General features: G+C 33.9%; 1 protein-coding gene across 3 annotated transcripts in view; it reads right to left on the bottom strand.

Annotated features, from left to right (window-relative positions):
- Positions 1–11,998, bottom strand: part of LOC108737983 (dachshund homolog 1) — a 348,890-nt gene that overhangs the window by 109,482 nt on the left and 227,410 nt on the right. The window lies entirely within an intron of this gene.

The raw sequence follows: 11,998 nt of genomic DNA, 5'->3' as shown, positions 1-11,998 counted from the left end.
TTATCCAATTAAGTACCTTAAATACATTGTGCATTTAATATAGATCAATATGGCCCTTTACAGCATGTAATTTAAATGAATATTTTCGAAGATATTACAGATTTAAAATGCAGGGACATAGCGGTTGCGGCGGTACCGGCGGGGAGGCCGGTTTGTATTGTCTAATGACAAAAACACTGTGAATGTTGTATATAAAGACATTCTGTAGTAAACAAAAATATATTTAGTATCAGCATTGCACCCGTGCGAAGCTGGGGCGGGTCACTAGTTAATAATAATATCCAAATGTAAAGTTTTTAGTAACTAATTTAATAAATTTCTGTGTTGAGTGCTATACATATTTAGTTTTATGAAAATCTCCTAGTGGTCTCGTTCAAAATTTCTCTGACATGTGTGTCAGACAAAATTAATTGAGGTACATAATACGATCAAACATACAAAATAAGATTATATCGGTGATATCAGCCCGAAGGAGCAATTATGACGATTTTGATATGCCAGACTGCTAAGTGGTGCAGACGTTGCAACTGCTAGTCATTCGATAGAACGGTCAAGGGACAACATTCGCTTGGCTAGATGCACTCGATAACTTATGCATGCAACAATCAAAAGAACAGAAAAATATCAAATTATACGGCTTGTTACGTCTCGGCGGTCAGGTGGTATATTAGAACATGGTTTTTGAAGAAATTCGGGGAAAAATAAAATTAGTTAGGCATTTCACGTCATGCAAGTATACTGCTTTTGGAAAAAATATTTATGCATAGTTGCAATGCAGCGAGAGAAATAAAGATTATCTTACATATACAGGTCAGGCAAAGCATTTACCAAACATGGAAATTGCAATTCCCTTGATCGGCACGCTTCTCTGAAAGTCTATCTTGCTTCTCTATTCTAATTGAACTCTCAACATTTTTTTAACAAAGCGTAATATCCGTCAAAATCTATCGAAATTACATTATTTTATTACATAAGGCAGTGAAGAGAACACATGTCTTCTACATATTGCTTTAAGTGCTACTTATTGAAATTAATGGAATATTAAACCATAATAAAACAAAGCTTTATCAAAGAAAATACAGTAGTTTCTTTTAGTAATGCAATTATTATACGTTTAGATTAACATGATTACATGTATAATAAAACGCAGAAAACTAATTATTAAGGGATTCCTACCGCAAGAAATTGTTATCTATTATATACTCATATTATAAGAGAGTATGTAACAACATTCTAATCATCCGCTTTGGGCCCTTGAGATGCTTTTGTTTTCTGCATCTACCTGAATACAAATTTACATTCGCCGATTATTTATATAAAATGATATCACAAGATATTTCTCTGAATTTTCCTAAATCACGTCATAATTTTTATAATCAAAGATGATGCCGTTCGTTAATGATTGTTTGTAATAAAATATCGTTATGTCCTTAACTCGCCGCTAGTGTATATAGTATTAATACGTAAACATCGAAACTTTCAATAGACGTTTTCGCAAACAGATCCGAACGTGCCCGAATGGGTTCGTCCGAATTGTGAATTGTGAAGTGTTACCATTTGAGGTTAATTTATTTGTGTATAAACGTGAATTGTTTCAATTATAGTTTGATTTGAAAGAAAATTAGTCGGTTTCGATAATTTTGACTTTCTGGTAAACGCGTGAATGTTTTTTGTATGAACAGCAGTAAATTACAATTACAAAACAAAAAGTGATTGGTGCTTAGTATTCTTAAGATTTTCTACCTTTATAATCAAGCATGATCCGTAAATCTACATATATAATATATGTAGAAGTCTTTTATGCTGTATGATGATGATCTTTCGAGCCAAAGTAAGTTTCTTAAAATTCATAATCTGATTCCTTCGTATTTTTAGTTTATTGATTAAATTGTAGCATAAATAACATCATTAATACTTTGGTTCTTAAGTAAATCCACTTCTGACTTTCTCTGTTTGTTTAGTTAGCTAGTTTCTTTATTTTTGAAAGAGAACAAATGAAATTCCTCACAGTAACGTTTCAATGAATCTATGTAATAAAACTTGACTTTTTCATTTTATTTTTGAACGAAAATGTAAATAAGAAACTTGCTGTTTCTTTTGCTCTCCTGTATTGGACGCTACTCAAATTTATAAAGTAATAGGAAAATATTATTTAGATACAGGTATTTTCTTTATTTCGTGGCGACAGTTTTTTGCTTCATGCTGTCCACTTTCTTTATCTAATACGTAATAATGCGGTAAATTACCGATTATATGCAGATTGCGGTTACAGGCAATTAACGTTAGCGAATACAATGTTGCTTAATCACGGGATAATTGGCTATTTCTTATGTGTTGATTTATTTACTAAACTTCCATTCATAAATAACTGATAGTAAATAATACCTAAGTAAATAACTTGTATACATTCAAAGACGTAAGTACACCTCGTCATTTGTTAGGAAAGTTAGTTTTTTGACAAGCTTTAAAGTTTAGCAATTTCACACCATGCAGACGTGCACACATAGCTTTAAATAAAAGGGAGAAATGGGAGGCTTATAAGTATAGATTACACTTTTATAAAACGGAATAAGAACGAAATTATTTCATATTTTCCGGCTTTCCGATTTTCTATGAAAAGTAGATAATTCCTGATTTGTAGCAACCTCCATTGTACATTATATCTATGGTGCCCACATGTATGGTTTGTTTTCTTGTATTCAATATAAATGAAAAATATTCTCGTGCTCCCAAAATTAAATAAAATTAAGATTACGCCAAGTTCACAGATTTTTTAAGCTTTTTACAATTAGATAATCATTAAAGGTGGGAAGAAGAAGCCCCCTAATGTGTACGCCACTGTTCTGCATCCGCAGAATTTAACTTTTTGAAATAGTGTTACACCATTTAGTAATACAGTAATATCATTGTATTCCGTTAAATAAGCATTCAATTGTACAAAGCTGCATTCAAAGTAAAACCTATATATCATCATCGTCATAAGGTCATCAGTCCTAAGACTGGTTGGACACGTACCTCCACTCTTTCCTATCCTGAGCTAAACTTCGCATTTCCCTAAAACTAGAACAGCCCACATCCTTAACTATTTGCGAAGAGTAATCTAATCTTGGTCTACCTCTACCCCTCCTAACTCCTGTTTCTGCCTCTAATATGTCTCTGACTAGACCTTCATGCCTGAGAAGGTGTCCTACCAACCTAATCTCGCCTATTTTTTATTGACTTCCATAGAGTCCTCTGTTCTCCTATTCTTTCCAATACCTCTTCATTTCTAACATTTTCTACCCACGATTTCCTCATCATCCGCCTATAACACCACATTTCGAACGCTTCTAACCTTTTCTTTCAAACCTATATATAAATCGTGTCTTTTTAACCGAACTTTCGAGTAAAGGTTAAAAAGTTTGTTGAAACAAAATCTGCGCCGGATTTAACAATTAGAGACCCATGGCTCAAGCAAGGGGGTGTTCCCATGTTAGCGGGCGATTTGGTGATTTAGAAAACCTATACAAAGTATTGTACTGTATTCAAACATTATATCCATTTCCGAGTAAAAAACTGTTTCAGATTCTTCTGTTCTTCCCAGAAAAAGTACAATGCTCCTTCCCCGTGCTTGTTCCCAGGGGCGCAACAAGGGGGGGGGTCCACGGGTGCCCGGGCACCCATTCGATTGGGTTGGGCACCCAGTCAATTCCAGTCCATTCAGATAAAAACCCAACTTGAAAATTCGGTTTAAATAGTTCAAGCTCGTAAATGAGCAGCCGAACTCGATCTTTTCAAGTACAAGAAATTCAATACATATTGGTGACTCTTTTTGTTTTAGTCATTTATAGTATTATGATGGGAGCACCCAGTTAAACTGTAACGTTGTTGCTCCCCTGTTTGTTCCTAATAACTAGGCTTCTTTGAAATTCTTTTTTCGGATTTGTTTTTACTTAGCTTGCCAAGGCCTTACCTTTGATGACTATGGAGCAGTTAGTATTATTGAGGTGGGACAAATAAGTGAGGATGAGGTAGGAGATGAGGTAAAGATATAAGAGAATAGGACACAGAGAGAAAAAACTGAAATTAGGACACTATATTTACAGAAAGTTGATGAAGAGCTTCGGTCAATAGGTCGTACTAGGCTATCGCAACAGTAGAAAAGAGTATGTTTACACTGTTTTGTGTATGGGCACCGATTCCAAATGTTCTTATGCAAATTTGGCCCTTGACTCTTGTTAATTCAAACCTGCAATAATTCGAACCTTTCTATAATTCAAAGTTATCACGAATTCCCTACAAAATCTCTTTATATTTCGAACTAAATCAATACATTTTTATTCACTTGGTAATTCAAACGAAAAAATCATTGCTACATAACAAAACGACGCGTTAATTCGAACTCATCGGCGTCAAACACTCGACAATTCAAAGTTGCAGAGAGAAAGATACAGAAAGATTGTAAGTACATTTTGAGGCAAGTTCAAACTTGTATCATCGTATCATCGAGCCTTTGTTTTTGTTAGGATTAGGAGAAAATTTATGCTGTTCAAACTGGTGGAGTATGGAAAAGAACTCCTAAAGGTGAATTTCCTCGTCTGGAAGAAAGCCTGGTTATTTAGCTAAGACAGTGTAGAGTACAAAAAGTGTCTATTAGCGGAAACTTGTTAAGGGAAAAGGCAAAAGAGTTCGCGTCTTCTCTAAAGATCAAAAACTTTCGCGGCAAGTGAAGGGTGGCTCAAAAAGAAATGAAAATATTTATTTTCTCTCAAAAATTTCGAACCATTTGATATTTCAAACATTCGATAATTCGTAATATTTTAAGAGTCCCTCGAGCTTCGTATTAACGAGAGTCGACTGTATATATGAAACGCTTGACATTTAACAGTGGTTAATATCAAATATTAATGTGAACCACTAAAAACTACCTCAGGATAATGAGGGAAAATTTGTTGTTGTTGTCACATCCTCGTCGGAAATCGAACCCGGGACTTTTGGCTTTACGCACCAATACTCTGACCGCTAAACTACGAGAGACAACAACAACAATTTTTCCCTTATTACCTTGAGGTAGTTTATAGCGGTTAAAAACTTGAAAATAATTTTTTATATTAATAAATAGTAGTTTTAGATGAGGAACGCTTTCTCCTGACCGATCGCTAAGTGGCCAGTGTCTTTCGACATTGAATCTGACACTAACTTCTGAGTTCCTGCGTATACATTCCTTGTTACCGCCTCGGAGCAAAGTACCTACGTAATTATCGTCTCATCTAATTTCCGATAGACGGCAACCATTTATTTGAAATCGCACACAGTTGACCGGACCGCGGAGTCTTTACTTTCATAATCCAGTAGGCGGACAGACAACGCTACTGCTTCTGCCGCAATAATAAAACTGAATTATTAGCCCGCGGTCATTTTTAATGATTCGCGCTGCTGCATACTTACTAGATTATGCCGAGTGCAACGACAACAGATAAACACATACTATTGGCGAATAATATGAAGGCATAAGGACATTTTTTGTAACCGAACGCCAGTAACAGTGGCATCAATCTTACTCGTGTATCGTACTTATACATATACACACATGTGTTGTGGTGCTTCAGGTTATTCACGATTTTTGTTTCCTGCGGTGAATGATTAAAAATACCGACGCCGGAATCAAGTTAGCAATGTTATTAGAACTTTTTCCAATAGAGCGGTTGTGCTCAAGCGCCAGATATACAAGGAATAAAAGCACTTCTAGTAACACATTAATTAGTGCAATGCAGCGCTGGATTTACACTACGGGCAGTAAATTTCCAGGGGTCGCAAAAGAGTTTGAGAAAAAAATTTTTACGCTATTATAAATGCTTAAAGAAGTATGCATTTTATAATAAAAATAAATACAATATGTATAATAAAAAAATGTATGATTATATTATTATTTATTTAAAAAGAATCTGAAAAACAGTTGACTTTGCAGATCATCCTTCAAATTTTTCGTTATTTTCGAGCTCGAATCGCTCGAAAACATACGGATTTGCAAGTAACTGATCTCTTAAAAAATTCAATAATTGTTTCAAATTACTTTTTTCCAATATTTCGGCAGAAGTTTGTAAAATACAGATCGACTGATTTTGATAGGATTTACAGCATTCCTATGATCTCAAAACGTCGTTATGACAAAAGGGAGTAAAGGGAGGGAATACAGGAAGACTGATTAGATTTTCTGTTCGCAATTAGTTAGAGGTGTGGGATGTTCTAGTTTTCGGGAAATGCAAAGATTGGCTCAGGATAGGTAGAAGTAGAGATGTGTATCTAACAAATCTCGGGACTGACGACCTTGTGATGATGAGCATTCGGAGTTCATCAACATATTTTCTTATATTATACGCTTATACTTTAAAGAGCAAATAAATACATGTTTAATACATTAAGTTTAACTAATCGTAACGTTTTAGCTTTCACTGGCTAGTCTTTCACTGAATTTGGACAAAAATAAAAAATTTAATTACATTGAAAATCATAATGAGAATTTAGTTCTATGTTCTATATTAATAATTCTGAGAGGATGTAAATTTCTTCAGTACCTATATAGCATTACTTGACGCTTTTAGTCATGGTATGCCTAAATAAAGTGTATCATTAAACAGACCTAACTGCCGATATTCACATAATTAAAAGCACACTTACAGCAGGATACGCAACATTGTTGGCCGGTTTGTTGTAATTTGGTTTATTAATCTGTGACGCTGGTGCTTTTACAATTTTTGTTGATATAGGCAATTTAGCATCTTTCAGTACATCATATGTGCGCATTTTTGTAGGCACGGCAAACACAAAGTAAACGGCGGTCGCCATTAAAAGTTTATTGCTACGAGTTAGTCGCTATTAGCAATCTTTCGCGAACGGGGCATTCGGCATTAACATTTCTTATTTAATATCCCGGCATTTAAAAATATGGCGACAGTCCCCGGTATTTTAGAGCATTTATAACGTTTATGGCTTATTACTTCCAGATCCAAATTTATAGATTATAGGCAGTAAAACTACAAGTGGCTACTCCTCACCCTGTCTCGCGCCTCCCTCCTCCCCCTTGCCTCACCTCCCAGTCTCATTTATTAACTGTAGCCCAGTAAGTACACCTTCGTACTAAACAACTGTAAAAGCTCACACAAAAAAAACGTAAACGAATGTTCGCATTTATAAAGAAATAACAAGAAGGCCAACGAGGCTGAACGGTTACGATAAAATTAACTAATTTTATGTAGATTAACGTGGCTCTGGAGGTAAACTCGCCTTCTATATAATGACCCTTACTTTATATGCGCACTAAATCTATTAACATTTACAGATATCTGACTTTAATGTCACAGTTGACGTTTAGTATGCGAATGCTGCAGAATGCAAATATGATTAAAAATTGTTGAAATTTATGGAGATGGAAGTCAACGAAACGAGAAAGTAAAATGTGTATGTTAAACAAATAATTACATGTGCTCATTAACAAATCCTATTAGCAAATTTTCTCAGATAAACCTACATACGAGCACCAAGTAGGTAAAAGAAGAGAAATTGTAGGAAAACGTTTTAAGAGATTAATAAATTGGTTATAGCAAATAAAATCTGATTTTTCATATAGAACCAAGAAACCTTAAAGCATTCATTAGGACAAATTACGTATTTATATTTTTGGTCATTCCCAAAGGTTCGATAGGATTGCGAATTGTATGTAGCTCAAGGCTGGTCCACCCGCGGACCGTGTTGAACATTTTTCTGGCCCGCCAGATTCATCATAGATTTGCAAAATATATTTATTTTATTAATGATCAAAGTAGTGAAAACCACTGCATTAAAAGAAGCCGATATGTCTATTCACCGGTACGGTACCGGTGAATAGCCTCATCCATAAATATATCATATGGGTAATCATATATTCAAAAACATGCAACGTTTGGGTACCGGCGAATAACTCTTAGCTACCGGTGCAGTAACGGTGAATAGCTTCTTAGTCACCGGTACGGTACCGGTGAATCGCCTCATTCAAAAATATATTATTTGGGCAATCATATATTCAAAAACATGCAACGTTTAGGTACAGGCGAATAACTTCTTAGCTCCCGGTGCAGTACCGGTGAATAGCTTCTTAATCACCGGTACGGTACCGGTGAATAGCCTCATCCAAAATTACATTATTTGGGCTATCATATATAAAAAATTAACTGTTGCCATTATGAGAAAAAAATAACATTAAAACAATATTCTTGTGAATATTTGATATATATTACCTGCTTTATTAATGAGTATATATAGTTATGAGTTCAAACTATTTAAATTACATTTATTATATAAATTTTAATCGTATTTATTGGTTATCGATACGCTTCATATGTTAACGTAACATACATGTTAGTAAACATTTCGACCTTTTATCCAAATTAGATTTTACCAAATTTTGTATTGGACTAAAATATGGAAAGACTGTTAAGAAAGTAGATATGGAAGATACTACAAGTAAAGTATATTAAATTCAAGGTTACTTGTCCTGATTTTATATTGAATTCTTATGATGTCTTTATAATCCATATTCTATACGGATCTATGTATATCGCATCGGAACGGGATTATAAATAAAATCAGCACATTTGAATAAAAATCGCCCATTTACGAAACAATTTATATCCCAATAACGTTCTCGATCGGCTGTAAAACCGGGCATTATCACAACCAATTGGCCGAATGTATAATTGTAAAAAAGCAGACTTGAAAATAATTAGTTGGAAGTTAAATAACCGTCGAAAGCGCGCTATCTCGATCTCGAACGAGGTAATGTGAACCATTATAAAGTCGTTTAGATAGGCTGTCGCGCATTCGACGGTAGTTTTAATAAGTTAAAAGACCCGAGAGCGAATTCAGGCACCAATAATCGGGTCTTAACGCAGTCCGAGATGCGCGATATCCGCAGATAAAGGCAACGCGATTGTATCTCGCGGGTTTCGTTCGTTTCGTACGAATAATATAACTTAATAAGAGCGCGTCGAGCTGCCACACACGAGCCGCCCTTTTAGCGATCCGGACTGTCCACGATCTGAGCGTGCAAATTCGCCCATTGTAAACGACAATACGGCCATTTTAAATTACACGGAATGTCACTTAGTTTTATCGGAATCGAAATCGGTAGGAGAATTCACTTTTCTTTCTGCTACTTTGTTTTTCTTTTTTCTTTGAACTCTCTTTATATGTCGGTTTGTTAATATACAGGTACGCACGCCACTGGCAGAACAATGCAACATGCTCTTTTATTTTTTCCGTATTCAAGCTGATACTTTTAAGAGTATGTAAATCTCAAGGTTCCAAGTTCTGGCAAACAATTCATTAAACAATAATCTCTCACAATAAAACGTTAAAATCTGACTATGATTTGTGTCTACTTGAGATTTAATGCAGTACCTGCTAGGTGAGATAGTAGTAAACTTAAATTATTTGAAAAATTCTCTTGGTAGGTAAGGTGCTGTGTATTATGAATAATTCTTTTTCAAATGTAAACTTACTTACAAGCAATTACCTATTAATAACTGTTAGCATGAGATTTTCTGATTATTTTTAACGATTTTGTAGTAAGAAATAGTTCTTTCTTAAAGACACACATTCACGACAAAGCACTTTTTTAATTTTTAGTATGTTATTGTATTCTGAATTACACATACTACCAATGAAGTCCTGTGACCACGGGCGCCCGCAGGGGAAGTTTCCATAACATGATAGAGTAGCGCAGTGAAAATTTATGATGGTAATCGTTCCACTTAAAAATTCGAACCTTTTATCTCTTAACTCCTATTTCTGCTTCCGTTGTCTCTAGCCCTTCATGCTTGAGAAGGTGTTCTACTAACATATCTCGGCTATTTCTCATTGACTTCCATAGAGCCCTTTGTTTTCCCAATCTTTCTAATATCTCTTAATTTCTAACCTTCTCTATCCACGGTATCCTCATCATTCGCCTGTAACATCACATTTCTAACGCATCTAATCTTTCCTTTTCCGTCGCCCTTTTTTCGAATTTCTTAATTGTTCGCGAGCATAGAAGTGACTTCTTTTCGTTAAAGGCGACTCTACTCTGCACTATTTTCTGTTTTATATCTCTACTCCACCTTTCATCCTGAGTTATCTGACTTCCTAGATAACCGAAAATCACCCAGTTCTTCTAATTTTTCGTCTCCTATCTTTATATTTACTATTTCCTTACCCTTTCTTCTCTTGCATACCAGGATTTTTGTTTTACTTTTATTTATTTTCTGTGTCTGTTTAAAATCGATAAAATTGTACTTTTAGAAAATTAGACACAAAAAGAATGTAGTACTTATGTATACTTTAAATTTAAATTAATTATTTACAACAAAGATAAGATAGTTCCCAGGCATGTAAAACCAGAATGATACAAATACTGCAGTTGCTAACGAATATTCTGAAGCACCAGGTGCACCTAGAGATTAAACCAAGCGAAACAGCGAACACGTTTTGTAATAAATATTAGAAATACTTCCACAAAGGGCTTAAACATCGTAATTTTTTAAGCTGTAGACTACACCGTGGAAATGCTTTACGTAGAAGTTAGATAAAATCTAAAGGAAAACAATTAAGTGCGAAAATGCTCAAAAGTATTACCAACTGCGACTAATGTTTTTACTTTACTAAAATGTGACAAGTGGTGGAATTTAGTTTTGTAAGTTGGCATCGGAATGAGCTTGTTATATAAGAAGTGACGCAAGTTTTTAAAAAAAAGTTAATACTTTACCTACCTTAGATATTGAAACTCTAGTCAGCCAATTTCACTAACAATTCACTAATCGTAAGAGATGACCAATTAAATTGTACTTGTATTAAAATAAAACACGAAGTATTTTTTTATATAAGTTCTTTTTATTTTAATTTTGAAACATTAACATGTACATCACACAAATTAATGCTACATCTAATAGTAAATAATATGAATTTCATTCTACTTAAAATTATTTTTGGTTGAAGAAAATTTTGCTATATTCCTCTTAATAAGTCGTTTCGAACGGTCGCTCAGAATATATCAAAATTTTCACCCGATTTATAAATACGTGCAGATGAACTAATCTATTGTAAAAATTATAAACATCTAGTCTAAAACGCTGGGTGCGATGGCACAGAATCTAACATTACAAAAACAATAGTAGGTATGATAATAATAATTGTTTTATTTAGCAACCAGCGTTTCAAAAAGCTAAATTCCATCACTGTCAACACCGGGATAATCATTCTACAGTACCTTTTTTCCTAGCAGCGTTTTTGCCTTTTACTCAACTAGCAATTATTATTATTAGTATTATTGTTTATAAAACACTTGCGCCTTACATTTTCCTAAGTTATATGTATACAGTCCATTTTGTTGAAGCTTTTTCTTTTTATTTACATCTCATATTTTTTCACGTTTCTCATGCTGGGTGGTCACATTATTTTTTAAATAAATGAATAAGAATTCATTTATTGTTGAGTGATCCATTACTTTATCAAGCTCTGAAGACGCGGAGGTGATAATGATTTTACATGTTGTTCAGCAATTATAAAATTGAATTCATTATATTTCCGAGAAAATATAAAATTTTTGGAGCTATTAATTCAAATGATATTAAAATTCCTTCAAATAAAAACTACGGTTTATTATGTACCTATACTTTTTTTTATTGTTTGATATGTGTCTTGAAAAGTAAAGTTTAAAGCGTGAATTATAATTTTAAACGATGATTACAGTATTAACTATCATAAACAAATTACTTAAGAAGTCCTTTGCAATATATACAGTATTTACAGATGCTTTTATAGTAAACGTGAAATAAATATTATTTTTGAACGATATTAATTTAATATGTATCTATTGTATTTATTCAATTTTTCAATGAAACGTAAATGAAATCGAAACAAATCGCGAAAAACGCAGCATCAGTTTCACCTGTGTTAGCTAACAAGAATTTAAATTAAATTTTCACCGAGTTGTGTTTATAAATAGCTA

Source organism: Agrilus planipennis, unplaced genomic scaffold (assembly GCF_000699045.2).
Source record: "Agrilus planipennis isolate EAB-ADULT unplaced genomic scaffold, Apla_2.0 scaffold109, whole genome shotgun sequence".
NCBI classification, from domain to species: domain Eukaryota; kingdom Metazoa; phylum Arthropoda; class Insecta; order Coleoptera; family Buprestidae; genus Agrilus; species Agrilus planipennis.
Note: the sequence above shows the minus strand (reverse complement) of the source record. Positions and strands in the feature narration are given on the sequence as shown.